Source organism: Myotis daubentonii, chromosome 2, assembly GCF_963259705.1.
Source record: "Myotis daubentonii chromosome 2, mMyoDau2.1, whole genome shotgun sequence".
Classification (NCBI taxonomy): Eukaryota; Metazoa; Chordata; class Mammalia; order Chiroptera; family Vespertilionidae; genus Myotis; species Myotis daubentonii.
This window is the reverse complement of record NC_081841.1, coordinates 145,736,888-145,762,092: the sequence shown is the minus strand read 5'-3', so window position 1 is coordinate 145,762,092 and position 25,205 is coordinate 145,736,888. Positions and strand designations below refer to the sequence as shown.

The 25,205-nt window shown below is 38.8% G+C and overlaps 1 pseudogene; it reads left to right on the top strand.

The window, feature by feature from the left end:
* The first annotated feature begins 16,457 nt into the window (after nucleotides 1–16,457).
* Nucleotides 16,458–21,852, top strand: LOC132226712 (ATP-dependent RNA helicase DDX54-like; annotated as a pseudogene).
* The last annotated feature ends 3,353 nt before the right edge of the window (nucleotides 21,853–25,205 follow it).

Genomic DNA, 25,205 nt, shown 5'->3' with positions numbered 1-25,205 from the left:
TATAATAAAGAGGTGATATGCAAATTGACTGTCACACCCTCACACAAGATGACCACCCCCATGTGGTCACAAGATGGTTGCCACAAGATGGCCGGCAGGGAAGGGCAGTAAGGGGCGATCAGGCCAGTAGGGGAGGGCAGTTAGGGGTGACTGGGCCAGCAGGGGAGGGCCATTGGGGGTGACCGGTCTGGCAGGGGAGATCAGTTGGGGGCAATTGGGCAAGCAGGGGAGCAGTTAGGCGTCAAACAGGCTGGCAGGGGAGTGGTTACGGGGTGATCAGGCTGTCAGGCAGATGTGGTTAGGGGCAATCAGGCAGGCAGGCAGGCAGGCGAGCAGTTGGGAGCCATCAGTCCCGGATTGTGAGAGGTATGTCTGACTGCCAGTTTACGTCAGGGAACGGGCCTAAACCAGCAGTTGGGCATCCCCTGAGGGGTCCCAGATTGGAGAGGGTGAAGGCTAAGCTGAAGGACACCCCCCCCATTGCACAAATTTCAAAATTTCATGCACCGGGCCTCTAGTATATCTATCTATCATCTATCTATCTACCTATCTATCAAGATAGGTATATATAGGGTTTCCCAAAATTCACACAAGAAGTAATTTTGATAGAAAACACAGTTTTATAATTAAAAACTGTAAATTTTTTATTGATGCATAAAGTATACAGTATAGGGTTATGTATGGAATAGCACATCGGGTAAATGGCCTCCACGGCTTTGCTGGCACAAATGCAAAGCCGTGGTCTTTATTGGTCTTCATTGTCCCTGCTCCTGGGCCATAATTGGTACTTGGGAATGCTTATCAAATTGAAGGGATTGAAATCAAAGGGCAACAGATATTAGAATCTGATTCAATAAACCAAGTAAAATTAGGCTTTTATTTGTTGTTGTTGTTGTTCATGCTCATGCAAAATTCAAATCTTGCATGAGTTTTGGGACACCCTATATATACATATCTAGATATATATAGAGAGAGCTATATATAGGCATATGTATACATATATATATGTGTGTGTGTATATATATATATATACATATACATATATATATATATATATATATATATATATATATATATATCCTATATAATAAAGAGGGATTATGCCAATTGACCATCACTCCGCCACAAAGATGGCGGCACCCACAGCAGAGGCCAAGTTCCTGTAATGAGCCTTAATGAGCAATCAGCAGAGACCTGAGGTTGCACCTCCCTGCCCCTGTGGGGGACCTCAGGCCACAACCCCCACCTGGCAGGGCTTGATGGGGACCTCAAGTTGTGCCTCCCACCTGCTGCTGGACTGGGGGACCTCAGGCTGCTCACCCTCCACCCTCGCGCCAGACTAGGGCACCTGAGGCTTCGCCCCTCGCCTGGCGGGGCTTGACAAGGGTGGGACTGGCAGGGTCTGGGTCTAGCCCAATTAGGGGGGCCGGCCGGGTTTTGGTCTTGCATGATTTTGAGGCGCAAGTGGATGGGCAGTGATTTGACTCTGGGTCCCATGGTGTACCCCAGACTCTGACAGGAGGAAGATTTTCATATACATTTTACTAATTTTCTTTCATCTCTAACACTTCTATTATAGAGAAAGGGCAAATAGCAATATTAAAATATTGCCTCTAATTAATCCCCTTTTAATGTGCATGAATTTTGTGCACCAGGCCACTAATATGTTTATGTGTGTATGTGTATATATGTATATATATATATATATATATATATATATATATATATATATATATATATATATATGTAATAGATATACTATAGGCCCAGTGCACCTATAGGTGTAAGATTTTTGAGAAATACCTTCTCTGGATAACAAAAACACTTAATATGTACTGTTCATTCAATAAACACTTTAAGAATAAGTAGAAAAGCACAATATGTTTAATATATGTAGGCAAGCCAATTTTATAGTTACATATGATAAATTCATCATTATAAAACTATGCAGAATTTTAAGTTAACAACTGAAAAATATAAAACAATTGAAATATTTAGACCACTATTTCTGAAAAGCTTGGTCTATGGGCTACTTGGTATTAATTGTGAAAAAAATTTTGTGCACAGGCATGAGAAATTTAAATATTTGTTTTTTATTGCAATATTTGCAAAACACTTAACATGATAATATATTGAGAACAATGGAGGATGTAATATAAATGTTATAACCTTATTTATCATAAGAAATCCTTGAAACTCTTCTTTAGGACACAATTTTGTAAACTGGTTCAGCAACAGTGGCCTAAGCACACAAAAATGCTTTTTTAAATGGCTACTTTCCTGAGCTTCATGCAGAATGAGTATATCATGCCATTTATAGCGGGACTTTTAATTGGTTATGATATTAAAAGTGGGAGGGAGGAGGTGCTAGAATCCATTACTCTGGCAATGAAAAAACATTTATAGTAGGAAACCATTAAACTGATACCATAAGGCAATTTATTATGTGAAAATATCTCTTTTTTTTGATCCCTGAGAATCTATTGCCTACGCAGTAATTATCAGTTATTCAAAAATTCATTAATTTATATTGTAAGGCTAAAACATTTTGCTATCCAGTCTGGAAGATTACTGTCGAATTACAAATAATTATTTTACAAAATTTTTCAAACTCTCCATAAAAATGAGGCTTTCATTTTTGTTTAAACCCATGCTATTTTTTCTAATCACCTATAACATGGAGTTTTTAGATTTTAGATCAGTGATTTGATATTTTTTAAAAATTTATTACAAAATTTAATTTCTTCTACCATGTGATCCAATAAATGTTATTCCTTGGTAACACTCAAAGTAATTGAAAACTTATGTCCACATAAAAACCTGCACATGCATGTTTAGAGCAGCTTTATTCATAATTGCCAAAACTTGGAAGCAAGATGTCCTTCACTAATGTTAATGGACAAATAAAATGTGGTACAAGGAAATATTATTCAGTGCTAAAAATAGATGTGCTATCAAGCAATGATAAGACATGGAGAAAACATAAGTGCATATTAAGTGAAGGAAGCCAAACTAAAAAGGCTACATACTATATGATTCCAACTATTTGATGTTCTGAAAAAGACAAAACTATGAGGCCAATAAAAAGATCAGTGGCTTCTAGGTGTTTTGTCTGAATAAGCAGAGCAAGGAGGATTTTTAGAACAGTGAAACTATTCTGTATGATGCTATGATGGTGAACACATGCCATTATACATTTGTCCGAACCCATAGAATGTACAACACCAAGACTGAACCTTAGTATAAACTATGGATTCTAGGTGACTATGATGTGTCAATGTAAGTTCATAAATAAACAAATGTACCACTCTGGTGGAGAATGTTGGCAACAGAGGGGGTGATGCATATGTGGAAACATGGAATATGTGGGAAATCTTTGCACTTTCCACTAAATTTTGCTGTGAACCTAAAACTTCTCTGAAGAGTAAAGTCTATTTTTTAAAGGGTCAGTAAAGAGGGAATTATACTCTAAGTATTTTTTTGGTGGGGGGGAGTATCCAGATTAATAAGTAATTTAAGAGAATAAGAAATTTGTAGAGCAGAATAGGAGGCTAAAAAAGCAATGATTTCTTTAAAGATATTTTCTTATGCTATTCTCCTTCCTGCTTCAAGCCAGATTTAAATGGACACTAGATTTTTAATGTGATCTACCATAACACAGTCTACCCTTAGAATGTAAAAAAAAATTGTTAAACTTTTACAATGAAAAATAGTACTGTGTCAGAGACACTGCTTAGTTTTAGAAATGAAGAAAAGCCTCAGAGGTTGGTAATTTTTGTAATTCTTTTATACTATATTATTACAATAATATTCATTGAGAATCAAGTTTTCAGGCACCATATAGAAGATGTAACAAGATCGCCACAATATGAGTACACAGTTTAAATTATTTATACTAAAAGGTTGAATCTAAAATTAATTAAAATATGTGCTAGACAAAAGATGGTTATTAATTTAAAAATAAAAATAAATCAATTTTGTATAGAACCACCTCTGCAATTTCTACTTTCCTTTCAATTATGTTAGAATTTTTTTGAATGAATTTTAGAAGTCAAGGAACATAGTATATCTCTGTGTTTAAAGGCTCCCATCAATTATACAGAATTGACATATTATTATTCAAAAACATATATAATACTGAACCTTGCACTTGAAAAATACTTGATATATCAATGAAAAACCTTTGCTGAGTGTTGGTTTTGTCCTGGGAGCTATCCTCTAGAATCTAGAGTCTAGATGCTTAAAATCTGGTTGGCAAATTGAGACACTATTGAGCAATAATAAATAAAAATATTATATAGCACAAGACATTCAAAAGGATTGTATGACTTTTAAAGAAATGAATAGTCATTTGAAAAGAACCATAAAAACTTACAATTAAATCTGGGAAAACATCAGCTAAATCATTGTTTCAAACCAGAAAAAGTTGAGACTGTTTTTAGGCTTTTTGTATATCGGATGTAACTACAAAAGTTTATTGCAACAATTTCAGCTTCCTAATTCCTGGAAAACCTGGTCCATGCCATCATGTTCGTAAGTATTGACTGGTTAATTCAGCTTCCATTATTTGCCATATAGTAAATTAAATATTTTTTAATATAAATTATATCTAAAAATGGATCAAGTTCTATGTTGATCAGGATGTTTTTCTTCCAAAAGAATTTAATATAATTAGAAACCAATTTGAAAATTCATGGAGAGGATGAAGGCTTTTAGAAATAAGCTTTCCTTTGCTAAATGGAAATTCTCACGAGGTTGTCTGAGGCTTCTGGGTCCTGTATTCCGGACTATACTCTGAAATGTGCTTTCTTTCAAATCTCCAGGTTATTTTTTTTCCCCTCTGATTGTCCCATTGGGTCTACTTTTTGCTTCAGGCAGAGATCCTCTACTAGCACTAACCTTTCTTTTAACATCCGTTCAGCTCAAGAAACTGTCTCTGTGGGAAAAAATATACTCAAGGGAGATGGTTCTTGGATTAGTAACTTGCAGATGGAGCATGAGAAAGGAAGTGGGAAAAAGTAATCACGTTAGAGAAGAGTTTTTAAGTGCATGATTGGAATCACTAGGACATTCACTGGCTGCTTATCTTTATTGATGTATTTATCAAAACTGTTCAGAAATACAGAGGCTGAAGTTTTAGTTTAATATATCTTAAAATTTCAAACTGATGATTAGATAGCTTTTTGCAATTCCTTTCATATAAAGTGATTTTGTTAGTTGATGACATGCTAACAATGTCAGTAACACTTAACCCTTGTGGATAATATTAATGTTTTCTTATCTATAGGGCTTTACAGTTTAGAAAGGCCATTAAAATAATTGTTTTATTGGATGTTCACAGAAATCTCTTAGAACTAATTAGTTTTAGATAAAAATTCTGCATCAGAGAGATATTGTAACAGAACTTAGAGAGTTTTAAAAATAGGAGCAGAAATCAGGAGTTTTGACTTTGAATATTGTGACTTTCAATATATTGTACAGTAGAATAAAGTCAAATGCTTCATAGAACTAAAGTTGACATTAAGACATAACTTCAGTCCTTCTCATGAGCTTACCTGGTGGTACCTCTAAACTATTTATGTCCAGTCTCTGACTTACAAGATTCTCTTTAAGACACAAACAAACCTGTCTCATTGTATGGGGCAAGTTTTTCTATGGTGAAGCTTAAGTTATAATTTAAATTTTACTTTTTGATTTGGAGACAGTTTTAAGAAATGGACAATGAGAAACCCTGGTCAGTCCTAAAAATCCAAATTAACTATGAGTGGCAATTGAGGTGGATACTGGGTTGGTTGACTCAACTGAATCCTGAATTCCTGGATTTAGTGGGAGAGTAAATCTACAATGCCATAACTCAATCAGTGTGTTCTATAATATGTGATTCTATGGCCTAGATCAGACATATTAGGACTAATGCAATTCAATTGCTAATGTTTGAGTGAGCTATTGTTGTGTTAGAAGTTTTATCTTTTGCAGGATTTGTTTATTTAGACACATGTTTTCATGGAAGAATTTTTCAGTTATATGATACAATAATTTTCTTTATTCTTTAAAGTGTATTGCTGTGTTGTGTGTGTGTGTGTGTGTGTGTGTGTGTGTTTTATATTGTAATCAAAAGCACCTTATTTGATACATCAGAAGATAGTAAAAGGATTTGGTTATCTTATCTGAAAGCCAAAAGAAGCCCCCAAAACTTGGCAGAGCAGTAACATCTACCATCTCTTCCTAAGTCCTTGGATTACATCATAATGATTAAATTAACTGCCATTATTATCCACTTCTACTACGTTCATCTTGCTGACTTAAAAAAGAGTGGAAAGCTAATACAGTAAAATCTTTTTTCTTTTCTTTAAATAAAGTTACTACTGATAAAATGATATTCCCCAAAGAAGAAACATTCATAGATTCTTTTGGATTGTATTATATCTCTTTTTCAATATTACTATTTTATTGGTATGCTCTTTCTATTATGCAGTACATTCTCATTAAATTGCTTATTTTTCCTTTAATTGGTTTAGCCTACTCGTCAGAAAAGGTCGAGGTTTTTGTTTGAAGTGGAGGTAAAATCATTGTATTTCCCTGATATGTGTAAGTTCTATACATTAAACTCTAACAATTAGTTCTGAAAAATGTATAGAGAATCTATCATATCTAAATCAAAACATCTCTAAGTTATGCTATAGTAACCATTTTCTAATGCTTCAGATTTTTTCCTCACTAGAGTAAGCATTAGGGTGAAAACAGTTTTTTTAAGGATATAATTGAATATTCAAATATAGGCAGCATACTGCAAGTAAACGTATACTTGGGTGTCTGAAAACCTATTTATGGGAACAGAAACTCAAATGGGAACTTCACTGGATCAATTTAAAAAGTCAATTGATTCTCTTCCTTTAACTGTATTCTTAGATGTGGTAATATTTTCCTAAAGGGAGATTCTGCTGTATTTGCAGTTACCTGGACTGGAGGTGTACTCTAAGACAGACTCTATTTCATAATCTGTGCTAGAAAGGCATTAAGTTGAAATATCAAAGGGGATGATTGTTGGATCAAGCACTGGAAAAATAGGAATGTGTATAGGAATTGAGAGATGATATGAAGCTTTTTCAGAAAATTTCAGAGCAGACTATGTTGAGTTGCAACACAGTTGACCTGCATAAAATTGCAGAATTTCCTGGAACTGAAACCAGCAATAAGCAGTGGTATTATCCTATATAATAAAAGCCCAGAGACCAAAATGGTGGAATGGCCAGAACAACCAGAGACCAGAACACCACGGCCCCTTGCCCAGGCTGGCCATGCCCACCAGGGAGTGGTTAGGGGTGCCCCTAGGCAGTGGGATAGGGTCTGGGTTTGATGGGGGAAAGTTGAAGAAACAGGGGGAAGGTCTCTTTTTTTTAAAATATATTTTATTGATTTTTTTTACAGAGTGGAAGGGAGAGGGATAGAGAGTTAGAAATATCGATGGGAGAGAAACATCGATCAGCTGCCTCCTGCACACCTCCTACTGGGGATGTGCCTGCAACCAAGGTACATGCCCTTGACCGGAATTGAACCCAGGACCTTTCAGTCCGCAGGCCGACGCTCTATCCACTGAGCCAAACTGGCTAGGGCTGTGGGAAGGTCTTAAGGGTCTGCGGAGTTGGGGTGGTCGGCCTGGAGTAGGTGTGGCGTGTGCTAGGGAAGGAAGAGGAAGGTCTGATTGGAAAATGGCTCAGCACAGCACCTTTCTCATTGTGAAGCCGGATGGCACCAGCCGTGGACTGAATAGGCGGTTGTTTTATGAGAGCGCTTGGGACTGACATGTTCATGGCAGTGGCAGTTCTCCCGAAACTTCACTGATTCCAAATAGTAAACAGCTATCAATGTCTAAGAACAGAAAAATCCTCCCCAACTGGAGGCTCTGGACCAGGGGTCCTCAAACTACAGCCCGCGGGCCACATGCAAATACAAATATTGTATTTGTTCCCGTTTTGTTTTTTTACTTCAAAATAAGATATGTGCAATGTGCATAGGAATTTGTTCATAGTTTTTTTTTAAACTATAGTCCGGCCTTCCAACGGTCTGAGGGACAGTGAACTGGCCCCCTGTTTAAAAAGTTTGAGGACCCCTGCTCTGGATGTTGCAATGCGACTGAAGGAAACACCACTTAAGGAGGAGCTAGGAAAACCGGAAGTATGAGACCAGAGGATTGTGGTTTTGTGGAGGACACCTGGCGCCTACTGCTAGAAGTGAGCCTGTTATTGTGCATGTACATAGTCAGCCCTATAGTCCTCAGTCTCACAGTATTTGGATGTGACTTCTGGTGGGAAATTGTTTCCATTGAGGTTTACTGTTCCCTTGTGGCAAGGAAGATCAGAATTAAAGGTTTTGTTTGTTGCCTTATTTTAAAGTGGAGAAAAATGGGAGAGTGATGAATAAGAAACTTTGGAGATAGAGAAGGGAAGCTTGTCCAGACTATTGAGAGCTCAGAATTGGAGTTTAATTGGGATAGAAATCCTGCTAATAGCATCTGATGCCTGAAATCTGAGCACTCTACTTTTAGGTTTTCCAGTTCAAGTTTTTGGAGACTGCCTATTAAAACATTCCTGGTTGGGAAGTGCAGAACACCACGGCCCCTCGCTTAGGCTGGCCCCGCCCCCTAGGGAGAGGTTAGGGGTGATCAGGCAGGTAGGCAGAGGCAGTTAGGGGTGATCAGGCAGGCAGGTGAGTGGTTAGGAGCCAGCTGTCCCAGATTGTGAGAGGGATGGGTCCCAGGTTGCAAAAAGGTGCAGGCCAGGCTGAGGGACCATCCCCCTGTATGAATTCCATGAACTGGTCCTCTAGTTATGCTCATAATATCCTAAAATAGTCCCACCTTAGTAAAGAATAATTCCAGTTTATTACACAATTCTGTGTACCTAGGACAATCTGTGTATGTATGTGTGTGTGTCTCTGTCTGTGTGTTTCTGTGTTCATGTATTTGTGTGTGTTTTATTGCATATAAGGTTATGATCCTACTTTATTTTACTTATAGTTGTATAATTTCATTTTTTTATATTTACTTATCTGAAACAGAATTTACTTAAATGCCCTATGAATATAATAAAATATTCCTGAATATTTTTCCTCTCCTATGGATACAAAACTAATTACTAAAAGAATATCCTATTTTTGATACTTAGGCAGTTTTGATTTTTATAATATCACAAGTAATGATTTATTTATATCATGATAATATTTTAATGCACATACACTTTTTTCCACATTTCTACTTAGATATCCAGAATAAGTTTCCAGAAATGATGTCTTTATTAAAGTTATAATCATTTTTAGGAGTCTCGATACAAATTGACAAATGGCCCCCAAAGAGTTTGAACTAATTCATACTCATAGCAGTTGCATGGTAAGGTGTCTTTTATTTTGCATTTGGAAACAATGACTTTCAGCTAACAAACATTTGCCAATTTGTATAAAACATATATACTTTTTTCTCTGCTTTTACTTTTGTCATTGGGTTGAACATTTCTAATTTTTTAAGTGAAGTTATTATTCTCCAATCCCTCCCAAAACTAGATTAAATATTCCCTTCACACACACCATTTCCTATTCTGATGTTAAGACACTTGGCATCTATTTTAGTAGGGGAAAACTTAGAGATGTCATGGGAATTTTTCATAAGAAGTGAATCTAACTGAGCAAATAAAGTTTCTAAATATGGGATGGACCTACATACGGGTCCTTTATGGGTGAATTGCAAGCTAAAATTAAAGGATGACATGAGATAAACAATGATCTTGACTTTAGGACCCCACAGCATCTTCATTTCTTCCTTTACTGGTAATCATGACCTATTAACTTGGGCCTGGCTTTCATCTCATTAGGGCACTGGCTACCAAGAGTGCACAGTAGTCTTCTGATAGATCCTATTTCTCTCCACATAGCCCTCCAGCCCTCACCTTTTTTTTAAATTTTTTTTAAATATATTTTATTGATTTTTTACAGAGAGGAAGGGAGAGAGAGAGTTAGAAACATCGATGAGAGAGAAACATCAATCAGCTGCCTCCTGCACATCTCCTACTGGGGATGTGCCCATAACCCAGGTACATGCCCTTAACCGGAATCGAACCTGGGACCTTTCAGTCCTCAGGCCCACACTCTATCCACTGAGCCAAACCGGTTTCGGCCAGCCCTCACCTTCTTATGTCTCCTATCATCAGATCTTCTCTAAGTTTATGCTCACTTTCCTCCCCCCCACCATAGATGGCTCTTCTCTATTAGGACTGAATAATCCATACCTTGGTACCCTAGATCCATTTTTCATGTAAAACAAAAGACAATAATGAACAGCATTGATTTTTTTTCCTCTTTCTATTTAACTATAATAATCCTGGAAACAATCTGTCTCAGACTAATGAGGAAAAAAGGTCTCAAAGAAGGAAAGAATAAAAGAGATTCACATAAGTATTTTTTCTGTTTTCTCATTACAATTTATTTATTACATATGCATCTTCTTTTGAGGTATCTATCTCTCTTGAACTTTTTTTTTGTTTAATATTGGAGAGAATTGAGCCAGTTTTAAAAAGTCATTATTAAATTTTGATTTAGATCTCTCAATTTTTTTTTTCATTTCTTGGCCTAATCACCTACTCTCCAAAGAAGATACATTTTTTCAATAGGTTTCAGACTTTCCCACAGCCCCTTATTCAATACCACTGCTATCCATCAAGGCCAGATCATACACATAACCCCTCCAGAGACTGTGACAGTACCATTCATTTATTCAACACATTTAAAACACAAATGTTAAAAACAAAACAAAAAACAGCTTGGTAAATGTAATTTTTTAGTCAGTACAGTATATCTTCTGAAATGATTCCAAGCTTTACTCTATAAACCTGAAAGTCTGCATTTCTATTGAAATAGTAAATTTATTAAATTGTTTTTTGCATTCGAAAAATACAAATGTTTCAAGGTTCCTTTAGATGCATTTTCTGAATGTATCTCAGACCCAGGATTTGTTTTCACTTAAGAGGATTTAGGGTTTCTCATCTGGAATTGGGATAGAAAATAGCTGAGGTAGAAATCATAACTTCTTTGTTATTTAGGTAATTCATAAATGGATTACCACACTGGTGTGATAAATTCCTCACTGTTGGGGAACAGAGATACAAAACCTTGTAAATGAAACTCTGAATATAAAAATGCAGTCCTAGTACACAAGACACAAATTGTGAGGGGGAAAAAACCACAAAAATATATTTCTATCAAATTTTTGAATTTATGACTCCAGGTCATCTCCAAATAAATAAAAACCTTAAGGCAAAAAAGTAGCACAACACTAGTTTCCTTAGATAAAACTGATTGGGTTGAGTTGATTGTTTTAATTATCCAAAAATTCCTGAACAAAGTTGGTAGAGGTCCAATATTAAGTGATAGTTTGGTATGGTTATGAGAACAACTCATCCAAACAGAGTACGTATTTGTAATTTGCAGTCACATGTTTGCAGGGGTATTGACAAAATTTTGATTTTCCTAAGAAATAGAATAAGTATTCAAGGAAAATTTTAAGAAAATAAATGAAACGTGTATTATGATTATCATTTTAATGAATGGTTTCACTCTGTTCCCATTGTGCATTTTTCCGTAATTTTATAAGAAAAGAGATATGAAAGGAAGCTCATCCTGGTTTTATCTACTTTGATAGAATGTAATCTGATGAGGGTCAGAAATAGTATCTTATTTCATACTGCATAATTTGTTAGTAGCATCATGTTAAATATATAAAAATGATAACTAAATTTGTGTTGTCGAATAAATCACCAATACATTTTTTTTTTGTCAACCAATTTAGGAAAAAAGAGTCCATTTAGTTTAACTAGATTAATATTTTAATTTGATCAAATATTTGTCCAAGTAATTCATTCACACACAATATTCAAAACCATAGTCATATTTTAAAATACTTTATTTATAGTATTGAATTTATAGTTTAATTAATTTTAGACATAAAATAACTTTATCTCAAAAGATAAATTTCATATTTGATTATTCTTATAACAACTTTCCTTAATACCTAAAGAGAGTTATTCTAATCCATTTTTTTCTTTCAAATTTCCATCTGATTTCATTTTCACTAGTTTCCCATCACACATTTTGTCTTTTCACAGGCATCCAAACTAAGCACCTTGCTGCTTAGCTGCACTGAACTGATCATGTTATGAGAATGGATGGTATGAATATGGCTCAGCGGTTACTTTTGGAAATCCGAAGAAGGCAAATCACGCACTAGACATACATAGAAGAAATGTATCCAGGACACACGATGAGAGCAATTTTAAGAATGCTAATGCTAATGTTAGTACTGAAGAAACTACTGAAGCCATGTAATACTTTCATTTATTTGGAGCAGTTGTGTCATCATACTGACTGTGGAACCCAAAGCATAAACTGACTGTGAATAATTACATGCTTAGCAGGAAGCAACTGTTATCATAATTCAAAATCATGTTTGATTTAAGGAATAACTTAATTTTATTAATAATGGGCTTTTAAATAATATAAGTAATAATTAAGGTAATAAAGTATAAATTTGAACTATTGTAACACATATGAAAGAAGATGTGCTAAATAGCTAACAATTTAGGCATTTTATTTCAATCTTAGGATCAACATTTTCCAAGCATTCACTGAGAATCTAATGACACATAACTTAAAACATGCACAAATAAATATATAATAGATATATAAATTTCATTGTATAAATTTTTAACAATGCCTTTTTATGTGTGCATGTTAGAACACTTAACATGATATCTACATTTTTAATAATTTTTTTTAAAATTTATCTTTATTGTTGAAAATATTACAGATGCCCCACTTTTTTTTTCAAATTGACTCCCTCCACCCTGCACCTATCTCTCCCAGGTCGTAACCACACTATTGTTTGTGTCCATGTGCTATGCATATGTGCATATAGGTTCCTCAGTTAATCTCTCCCCACCCACCCCACAACACCGCCTTTCCTCTGAGATTTTTCAGTCTGTTCCATGCTTCTATGTCTCTGGGTATATTTTGTTCATCAGTTTATTTTATTCATTAGATTCCACATACAAGTGAGATCATGTAATACTTTTCTCTGACTGGCTTATTTCACTTAGCATAATGCTCTCCAGGCCCTTCCATGCTGTCTAAAACTGTAAGAGAGCCTTCTTTTTCACAGCTGCATATTATTCCACTGTGTAGATGTACCACAGCTTTTTTATCCACTCATCTACTGATGGGTACTTAGGCTGTTTCTAGATCTTAATTATTGTAAATTGTGCTTCTATGAATATAGGGGTGCATATATTTTTTCTGATTGTTGTTTCAGGTTTCTTAAGGTTATATTCCAAGTAGTGGGATCACTGGGTTTAATTTTTTATTTTTTCACAACATCGTGTTATTGACAATAGGCACTATGATATAAGTAGATCTCCCAAAATTATTTATTTAGCATCTGGTATAATTGAAAGTTTATACCCATTGAATAACAATTCTCCCTTTCCCCCGGTGATGTTATCAGAGTTGTTTGCATATGAGAAAAATCTTCAAATTATACACACTTAATATGCACAATTCTTTGTATTTCAATTATAGCCTACATAAATCTGTTAAATGTAGATAATATAATTTACATAAATAATTGTTAATAGTTTATATGCATTATAGATGTGTATATATATATATATATATATATATATATATATAATTTGTAATCATGCATTTTCAATATTGAGCAAAGAGAATGTGAGAGTGGGAAGTCCAAATGGTCTAGAAAAAAATGTTATGTCTATTTTACAATTAGAGCTATTTGTTCTGTTTTGCTGTAATGATGTGACCAAATATTGTTTGAATAATGCCAATGCTGAAAGCAGAAGAATAGGGAAAATTCCAAAGAACTGAGAAATAATGTTAACAATGGGGAACAAGGTAATGAAAAGGGCAGATTAAATTTTCCAAAAAGAATGAAAAAAATTGGAAGAGGAACTGAATAACTCCAAGTATGGGGAACAAGGCCCTTAAGCTACCCTTCCAACAGAATCCATTAGTGCATCTCCTCAAAGTTATTCCTGATGATTTATTTCAGTTTGTGTTATTGGAAATTTGTGCATGCCACAACCTCAGCCAGCAGTGCCCTGTACTCTTTCATTAGCTATGTAACTTTTTCTCAACCATAAGGCAATTTTTTAGTTAAAATTTTCTCTGGCAGTCTCAGAAAAAATAAATACATCTTACTTTTGCATTCTTGCATTGTTTCTTGTACTTTTATTTAGGGCTTCTATAATTCCACTAGAGGCCTGGTGCATGAATTCATGCATCAGTGGGGTCCCTTGGCTTGGCCTGTGGGACCAGGCTGAAACTGGCTTTCTGAAATCCCCTGAGGTATCCTGGATTGGGAGAGGGAGCAGGCCAAGCCGAGGGACCCCACCAGTGCATGATTGGAGCCTGGGAGAGACACAGGAGTTTGGCCAGCCAGGCAGGGAGTACAGGAAGGCGACTGTCCTGCCCATCTTACTCAGTCCTGATCGGTCGGACCCCAGCAGCAAGCTAACCTACCAGTCTGAGTATCTGCCCCTGGTGGTCAGTGCACATCATAGCAAGTGGTGCAACGGCCTTAGCATGTCATTAGCATATTACACTTTGATTGGATGGACAGTCAACCAGTCAACCAGACACTTAGAATATTAGGCTTTTATTATATTGGATAAGACATTTGAGTTAATTTTGTTTGGTTTCTTCAATTTAATGTTCAACTCCTTAAGACAAAGTCAGATTTTAACAGACTTTTTCATTCTTATAATACCAAGAGCAGTGAATTACACAAAGTAGATATCAAAGAGCTAATTTAAATAGAAGACAATAAATTGAACTAAAATTGGATAATATAGTAAAGGGATTTTTTAAAAATGTTTTTTTATGGATTTCAGAGAGGAACAGAGAGGGAGAGAAAGATAGAAACACCAGTGATGAGAGAGAATCATTGATCGGCCGCCTCCTGCATACCCCTCACTGGGGATCCAGCCTGCAACCCAGGCATGTGCCCTTGTTTGGAATCAAACCTGGGACCCTTTAGTCCACAGGCCAACTTTATCCACTTAGTCAAACCAGCTAGGGCTGTAAAAGAATTTTTAAAAGAGAATAAAGATGCTGATTCATAACATAATGGTTAACTGTCTAGAAAAAAAAAAAAGATCATTAAACAATGTGAATGAATCTCACAAGCATAATATTAAGCAAAAAAAAAAAAAAGTCCAGACACACTATAGCAGTACAAACTATATGATCCCATTTATATGAATTACAATAATATGCAAAAGTTGCCTCTGTGATTAAAATTTATAATATGACACCTCTTGGGAGCTTGTGACTAGAAGGAAGCACCAGGGGTTTCTGACAAGCTAGAATATTCTGCTTCTTTATTCAATGCTGATTAAACAAAGGTGTTCTAATTTTCAAATACATTGAGCAGTAGACTTTGATTTGTGTGCTTTTCTGTATGCATGTTATGCTTTGATAAAAAGTTCTGCATCAAGGTGTAGCTTAGTTCAAAGCTTGGGTGGGAAATCATGAAAGCAGTGAAGAAAGTGCTATGACATGGTTGTGAGAAGAATCTTGATGAAAACCTCAATTCAAGATCTAATTGCCATTGAGATGGTGAAGGACGGAGAACTGGAAAATCCCCTTTTCTTTTTTGTTTTTGTTTTTTGGTGTAAGAAGAGTTTTATAATTTCATAGACTGTGGATTCCTCAGACCTTATAATAGACACCTTCACCCTATTTTGCAAATAGTACAATGGATTCTCTTTGAACATTACAAAATATCAGAATCCAGGTGCTAAAGACACACTGGCCAACTTTCATATTATGATTTGAAATGACCTTAAAATTTGTTGAAATTGCATAGGTAGAAATTAAAAATGCAAGAACAACAAAAAAGAAAGAATGTATCACAAAACTTTGGACTTTGTGGCTACATGTAGATGAAGGATATGAGTCACCAGTAATATTTGTCACATTCAATCCTTCAGACGAAACAACACACCACATGGGAGCTGAACACAGTATTTAAGCTTGTTTGTAATATACTAGAAATTCAATTTTATTTTCTCCATCTGTTGTTATTTTTTATATCTGATTCACAGTTTAAGACTAAACTAAATGCCATTGCATATGTGTTCTAAATACCAATATAAGAATCTGTGCTAAAATCCCAAATTTTGGCAAAGAAAAGAATAAGTCCTATTACCATGATTTCAACTTTTCCTCCATTCAAACAACAACACCAAAAAACATTAGGTGAGTTTTATATGTTTCACTCTAAACTCACAACTCATCCCTGACTGCTTATGCTTGAAGTGAAATGGTATTTTTGAAGAATTGAATACTTCCCTAACTAACTCCCCAGTGCATAGTTATTCTACTTCTATTTTCCGGAAATGAGGAGCTACTATTGTGTAATGCATCTGGAGGTCATTAAAATGAAAGTTGGTAATTTCTGAGCATGGTGCTGGTAATAAGTTTGACTTTGTTTTATGGATATGTTTTTATATAATTGCCTAGTTATTTCAGAAGAAATTTCCCCAAACTAAGTACAAATATTGGCCATTGAGAGCCAGCTGAATGTGGCATTTACAAAAGAGGTATACAATCATGCTTAATAACATTGCATCTAACAAATCTGTAAGTAAGGGAAATAGTAACTGTTAATTCATAAATCATTCAGATTGAAGATTGTCTTCGTTAGATTTTATTCATGTTGAAAAACTACTAAAAGTGATAAATGAATTCAGTAAAGTAGCAAGATGCAAAATTAATATTCAGAAATTGGTGGCATTTTTATATACCAATAACCAACTATAGAAGGGAAAATAAGAAACCACCCCATTTACTATTGCAACAGCAACAACAAAAAAGATATCCAGGAATAAATTTAACAAAGGAGGTAAAAAAAACTATACTCATACAATTATAGTGTACTGAATAAAGAAGCTGAGAAAGATACCAATAAATGGAAGTGTTTATCGTACTCATGGATAGGAAGAATTAACACAATTAAAGTGTCCATACTACCCAAAACAATTTATATATTCAATACAATTCCTATTAAAATACCAATGTCATATCTCACCTATATAGAAAAATATTTCAAAAATTCATATGGAAGCAAAAAAACCCACAAAAAATCAAAAAGACAAAAAACACCCAAATACCCTCAGTAATCTTCAGAAAGAACAAAATTGAAGGTATCACACCACCTGATATCAAGCTATTACTATAAGGCCAGGTAAATAGCATGGTACTGGCATAAGAACAGGCACACAGATCAATGGAAAGGAGTGGAGAATCCAGAAATAAACTGATGCCTTTGTGCTCAATTAATATTTGAAAAAAAGAAGCAAGAACATATGATGGAATAAAGACAGTCTTCAAAAAATGGTATCTGGAAAACTGGTCAGACACATGCAAAAAAAAACACCACAAAACTAGACCACTAAATTACACCAAACATAAGAATTAACTCAATATGGAGTAAAGTCTTAAATGTAAGTTGCAAAAAACATAAAAATTACAGAAGAAAACATAGGCAGTAAAATCTCAGACAACTCTTGTAGCAATATTTTTGCTGATATATCTCCTCCAGCAAGGGAAACAAAGAATAAAATAAACAAATGGGACATCAAACTAAAAACCTTTGCACAACAAAGGAAACCAGCAACAAAATTAAAAGGCAACACACTAAATGGGAAAATATATTCACCAATGATACAGTGGTATATCTACACAATGGAATACTATGCTTCAATAAAAAAGAAGGAATGCTTACCATTTGCAACAGCATGGATAGAACTAGAGAGCATTATGCTAAGCAAAATAAGCCAGTCAGAGAAAGGTAAATATTACATGATCTCACTCACTTGTGAAATATTATGAACAACATAAGCTGATGAACAAAAACAGAACCAGATTCATAGAAGCATCAAATAGACTGTCCACCCTATGAGGGAAGGCAGTGGGCGAGGAGGTAAGAGATCAACAAAAGGATTTGTATGCATGAATATGAGCATAACCAATGGACACAGTGGGAGTGGAGGGTGCGGGGTTGGGGGGCAACCAGGGAGAGGTCAGTGGGGGGAAAAGGAGACTTATGTAATACATCCTATCTAATAAAAGAGAAACATGGTAATTTGCGTACAACCGCTACCCTTCCCATTGGCAAATCAGCAAGATATGCAAATTAACTGCCAGCCAAGATGGCGGCCGGCAGCCAGGCAGCTTGAAACTAACATAGGGCTTGCTTGCTTCAGTGACAGAGGACTCCAACTTCCCCGCCTGCCTTGCCAGCCTCTGAGCTTGCAGTTTAAGAAACATTGTAACATATAGAAGCTAAACAAAACCCCAGACACCTGCTTTCAGCGAGCTGGGATCTCAGAGCTGGAGTTGATACAGAGTTTTGATTATAGAACGCAAACAAACCAGATACCTTCTTTCAGCACCAGAGGCCTCAGAGCTGGAGCCAGAGCTAAAGCTGGCCAAGAATAAAAAAAAGAAAAGAAAAAAAGGAGCAGTTGGGAGCTTCAGTCAGCCTGAAAACAGCCCTCAGCCCCTCACCCAGGCTGGCCAAGCACTCCAGTAGGGACCCCCATCCTGAAGGGTGTGTGACCAGCTGCAAACAGCCATCATCCCCTCACCCAGGTTGGCCAGGCACCCCAGTGGGGACCCCCACACTGATCCAGGACACCCTTCAGGGCAAACCAGCCAGCCCCACCCATGCACCAGGCCTCTATCCTATATAGTAAAAGGGTAATATGCCTCCCAGCACCGGGATCAGCGGAGCCGCGAGGCCTCCCAGCACCGGCATCAGTGGAGCCGAGAGGCCTCCTGGCACCGGGATCAGCGTGACAGGGGGCAGCGCCCAAACCCCCTGATCGCCCTGCGGCTCTGTGTGTGACAGGGGGCGGGGCCACAACCTCCCTATCTGCCCTGCTCTGTTCATGACAGGGGAAGGTGCCCCAAGCCCCTGATCAGCCCTGCTCTGTGCCTGATAGGGGGGAGCTCCCCAACCCCCTGATCGCCCTGCGGCTCTATGTATGACAGGGTGCGGCGCCCCAACCCCCTGATTGGCCCTGCTCTGTGTGTGACAAGGTGTGGCACCCCAATTCCCCCTTCCCCCCATGGGCCCTGCTCTGTGTGTGATGAGGTAGAGCCAGAGCTAATTCCCCCAATTCCCCCTTCCCCCCATCGGCCCTGCCCTGAGTGTGAGAGTGGCGGCGCCCCAACCACCTGATCAGCCCTGCTCCGTGGGTGATAGAGGGCGGCGCCCCAACCCCCTGATCCACCCTGCCCTGAGTGTGACAGGGGCGGTGCCCCAACTCTCCTATCGGCCCTACTCTGTGAGTGACAGCGGGGAGCTCCCCAACCCCCATATTGACCCTAATCTGTGCGAGACAGGGTACGGAGCCCCAACCCCCCTTATGGGCCCTGCTCTGTGCGTGACAGGGGGCAGCACCCCAACCCCCCTGATGGGTCCTGCTCTGTGCATGACAGGGGGTGGCGCCGCAACCTCCCCATTGACCCTGCCTTGAGTCTGACAGGGGGCGGTGCCCCAATCTCCCAATCGGCCCTAACCTGAGCGTGACTGAGGGTGGCATCACAACCTCTCAATCTGCCCTGCTCTGTGCATGACAGTGGGCGGCGCCCCAACTCCCCAATCGGCCCTGCTCTGAGCCCGACCAGGGGCTGCACCTAGGGATTGGGCCTGCCCTCTGCCACCCGGGAGCAGGCCTAAGCCAGCAGGTCATTATCTCCTGAGGGGTCCCAGACTGAGAGAGGGCACAGGCCAGGCTGAGGGACCCCTTCCTCCCCCCCCCAAGTGCATAAATTTTTGTGCACCGGTCCTCTAGTCCTATATAATAAAAGGCTAATATGCAAATCCACCCAACAGAGGAACAACCACTGGCTATGACCCGCACTGCTGTAGCCAACCAAAGATCTGGCCCGGCCCCCGATTGCCTCCCCCCTAGCCTGGGCTCAGGCATTGAGCATCTGCCTCCTCCACCCATTCACTTGGCCTCCAGGGGGCTGAGGCCTCCAGCGGGTGAGCAGGGCCCACATCTACAGCACCCTGGACCAGAAGGCCTGCAAGATCAACCTGGCCAATTTCACCCACGGCAAGTGCTCCACTGTCATCATGACTGACCTGCTGGCCTGGGGCCTGGGCATCCTGCTGCTGGACAATGTCATTACCGCCAAGCTCTTACTGCACCGTGTGGGTCGTGTGGCCCAGGCTGGCCAAGTGGCACAGCCTACTCCTTGGTGGCCCCAGATGAGGTCCCCTGCCAGCTGGGCCTGCACCTGTTCCTGGTCCGTGCCCTCACTCTCGCTGCCCCCACAAGGAGCCCACAGGTGTGGAGGAGTGCTGGGCCAGGTGCCACAGAGTGTTGTGGATGATTAGGACTGCGGCCTGCACAATGGCCTGCAGAACACCCTGGAGACATCGCTGGCGCTGTGGGACCTGGGCCGCATGGCCGACAACGCCCAGCAGCAGTTATTGTGCTCACAGCGACATCCTCGCCAGAGTCCATATAGGGGACAAGGAGCTGGACCTCGTGGGGCTGGGCCTGCACCCCTTCTTCAGCTCGAGCTTTGAGGAGGAGGAGCTGCAGCAGCTGAGGCTGGTGGATAGTTGTGGGAAACTGTTTATTGCCTTCACTATCTGATAAGCATAGACAGAGAAACACCCCCCCCCCCCCCAAGGCTGGGTGCCTTTGAAGCCCTCCCAAAGGTCAGAGCTAGGCGCCACCTCTGTTTGTCCAGACAGTGGTAGCTGAAACTACTCCCCCATTTATTATTATGTAAATCCTTGCTGATGGGCTAGTCTGCCTGTTGCAGGGGGTGACCTGCCTAGGGCTATGCTATGGGTGCATCCCAGATCAATAAAAGCTTGGTGAGGCCTGAGCACAGGAGAGGAAGTCCTTCGGGACTTGTTGCCTGGTCCCCCAATATTGCAAAATTATCTCGTGTCTTTTTCTCTCATTTGTTGTGCGGCTCCTCTTTCAGATACTGAACCCTACTCCACGCGAGTCGTGGAAGGAAACACTCAACAGATAGTATCAAGCAGTACCGCTGGGGTGACCATCTTTGAGATCAATGCCTCCAGCCGGGACCTGAGCAGCCAGGTGATGCGAGCCAAGCGGCAGAGGGACTGCAAGGCCATTGCCAGCTTCTAGCAGGGCCGGCAGGAGCGGCAGGAAGGCCTGGGTGGCCCAGTCTCGAGCTGCCCAGCACTGCAGGCAGAGCAGCCAGGGAAAGAGGAGAAGGTAGAGGAGGAGGAGGAGGAGGAGGAGGAGGAGGAGGAGGCAGGGGAGTGCGTAGAGGACATCTTCACAGAGGTGGGCCAGAAATGGCAGTAGCCAGGACCTGAGCGGGAGCCAAGAGGCAGAAGGAGGAGGCCCGGCCACTGGACCAGGATTTCTATGTCCCTATGGGCCTAAGGACTTCGACGGCGAACGGGGCTTGAGCATTGGTGGGGACAGGGCGCCTTTGAGCAGCAGGTGGCCGGCAGCTGTCCTGGACCTGATGGGGGACGAGACCCAGAACCTGACGAGGGGCCGGCAGCAGCTCAAGTGGGACCAGAAGAAGAAGCGGTTTGTGGGGCAGTCAGGACAGGAGAACAAGAAGATCAAGACAGAAAGTGGTCGCTACATCAACAGCTCCTACAAGTGGGACCTCAACCAGAAGTAGAAGCAGAAACAGAAAATCGCCATATGCTCAACGCCTGAGCCCCAGCGGACTGCCAGCAGTCGGCCCTGTCAGAGCACTGTTTCCTCCTGATGCGGTAGGGGCATGTGCAGGAGGCAACCAATTGATGTGTCTTTCTCACATCCATGTTTCTCTCTCTATCTCTCGCCTTCCCTTCTACTCTAAAAATCAATGAAAAATGTCCTCAGGTGAGGATTAACAAAAAAACAAAATAATATGCATACATACATACATATACAAAAATATATGAATATTGGGGGACTAGGGGGTGGGGCCCCATGGGTGCATGAAATTTGTGGACTGGGCCTCTAGTTAAACAATAAATAACTTAAATTAAAAAAAATAATAATAAAATAAAGGAAGAATGAGATGAAAAGAAAAAAATATAACCTGGTTGCTTAAGAGGAAAGAAAAGAAAATATGAATCATGACACTTAATAACATCTGTAGAGAAAATATACTTTTGCATTTTTGTGTTTTCTTATGGCTATGTTCCATGATTAAGGATGGTGAAATTTAACTGAAAGCACCAGTCAGGTGAATGCTTTGTATAGGTAGCAAAGACAATATAGCAACATCAATCCAAGGAGATTTGAGAATATTCATAACAGGGGTTATTAACCAGTTTATGCCACTATCTTTTTAAAAATAATTTGATTGATAACTATAGACACTCTTCCCAGAAAAAAACACATGCATATACTCATACACATATTTGCATTTTTTATTGATTAAGGTATTACGTATGTGTCCTTTCCCCCCCATTTTCCCCCACCCCCCTACTCATGCCCTCACCCCCTTGATGTCTGTGTCCATTGGTTATGCTTAGATGCATGCATACAAGTCCTTTGGTTGATCTCTCTCCCTTACCCCCACCATCCCCTACCTTCCCTCTGAGGTTTGACGGTCTGATCAATGCTTCTCTGTCTCTGGATCTGTTTTTGTTCATCAGTTTATGTTGTTCATTATATTCATTTGTTTTATTGGGTCAATTAATCCTCTGAAGTCCATTAATAATCCTGTCTTCAGAGCCCCTAGATAGGGAGAAATAAATGCCTTCATTTTAAAGATTCTTCAGCAGAGTTTCAGATAGTTTTGGATAGGCATCAAGTAGCTTCTCATTCAAGCTTGTACTCTCTGATCAGCGATTAGACTCTGTTGCAAGTTATATCACATTAACTCCTTTTCAGGTTCTGCTTTAGCTAGAAAAAAAAGAATCCAGACAGAAATCTTCAGTAGCTTTTTTTAGAACACTTTACAGAATCAAAGTGATGTTGAAAGTAGATAATTACAAAATCAGTATAATATATCTACCTAGAAAGAAAGCCTGCATGTGGCACTCAATATCAGTGTTTTACAGATATGAGAAAATATGGTGACATTTATAAGATGCTATTATATTGTGTTAAATAAATGATGAATATGGGATATGAATGCGGGGCAGAGTATTCCTGCTACCACTCAAGTCCCTAATCAAAACAAATAATTCTTTTTATGGCAGAAAAAAATCAATAATTAGAGAAGAAAGCTTCCTTTGAAGACTTTATGGCAGTGGCTTTAAAAGTAATATTTAGACATGTAGGCAGCCCTAGAAGTAGAAGTACCAGAGTTCACACATAAGCATTTCAAAGGATATTATAGATTCAGGTGAGTGAAAAGCTGAATCTTTGGTTTGAATCCTATTCTACTAAAGGTCAATAAACATTGGTGTAGCCAATAATCTTTACAAGTTTTAGGAGTAGCTATTTATCATATTCAGCTGTTTTAAAGGAAAGAAGAGATGCTTTGCAACTTTTTCTTTCAGTAGCCAGGAAGAAATTTCCACTGTTAGTAGCTCTACGCTGCATTAGATCAGTGGCTTTCCATCTTGGAGGTACAAGAGAATCACCAGTATGACTTCTACAACAAGATCTGAGGCTCATCTCCAGAAATTCTTATTTAGTTGATCTAGGATGTGGCATGTACATGAGCATTTTTTAACTGCTTTCCAGTTGGTTCTCATTGTGAGGAAAAGTTTGAAAAAATCACTGCAACTAGTTCATTCTCGAAGGGCTCCATGCAGGAAGCAAGATGTCATAAGTCTTCCATGTTGCTTGATTCCAACATCAATTATACTGTTAGGTGATTTGCTCTTAGAACTGTTACATTATTTTTATTCTGTAGTCTATTAAACCTATTGGAAATCCTTTATCTTTTTTGGCTTCCTATTACTATTCTTTCATACTAGCAGCGTGTGACAAATAATTTGAAATTTCAGAGGAGAAAATGAGGCTCAGACTGTAAGGGGCACATGAGCCGTTGCTGAACCAGCGATCTAAGTCTCTGCTTCAGCAATCTGCTTCCAGGAGACCACGTTTTATGCAAGGAGTTCAAGGACCTGGGTGCATTGTTACATCATCACATGATTACTTGCCCCGCTGCTAGCTCCTCTGTGAAGACAAGTGGTGATTTGTGCACGCAGGGAGAATTGCCAATCATGGTTTCACATGCCTGTTCGTCAATTCCTGTACACGTGATCCTGACAGTCTTTTAAAAATGCCTTGCCCTTTAATTTCTCATTTTCCCTAAGTGAGAATTAACATTTCTGACCACCATTCTGATTTTGCAGACCTTGAGTTTTAAACCTGAGTTGTTTAACCATTTTTCCTGTTCCCTTATAACACAAAAGGAGATTGTTTTTCCTTCTATTTTCAAGGTGAATAAAATGAGGCACAGATGATCCAAAAATTATTTTGTGTTATTTAATAGTCAGCAACGGAGCCAAGGACTTACGATTCTAGGTTTTCTGGCTTCTGGTGTAATGCACTATACACCAGATCACTGCTGCCTCTCTCTAGTAATAGAACACTGAAATCAGACAGCTGTTAAATATTGTATGTGACAAATTTTCATGTAAGTACTCTGGCTTATGAGGAACATTTTTAATACTAGCATATTTCATGATGCAATGTGAAAGAAATACAATGAAATATATATTTTATGATATAAATTTTCAATTAATTTTTTATCATTTTCACTGGAGATAATAAATAGACAGACTCTATTGCCTGTAAGGCACAGTCTATCCTGACACAGAGAAAATAACACTAGAGGTTTATTAACTTCTTTTAAATGGACTCTTCTATAAAGTTGAGATTTATGTATATACACACATACATAGCTTTGTATATACATACATATATCTAATTTGATATTTTGAAAGGAAATGTTTTTTTTAATCCTCACCCAAGGATATGTTTCTATTAATGTTTTTTAAAGAAAGAGAGAAACAGTGATGTGAGAGAGAAACATTGATCGGTTGCCTTCTGTACACACCCAGACCGGGGATGGAACTTTAAAACCTAGGTATGTGCCCTGACTAGGAATTGAACTTGCAACCTTTGGGTGTACAGAAGGATGCTCCAATTAACTAAGCCACCCGGCCA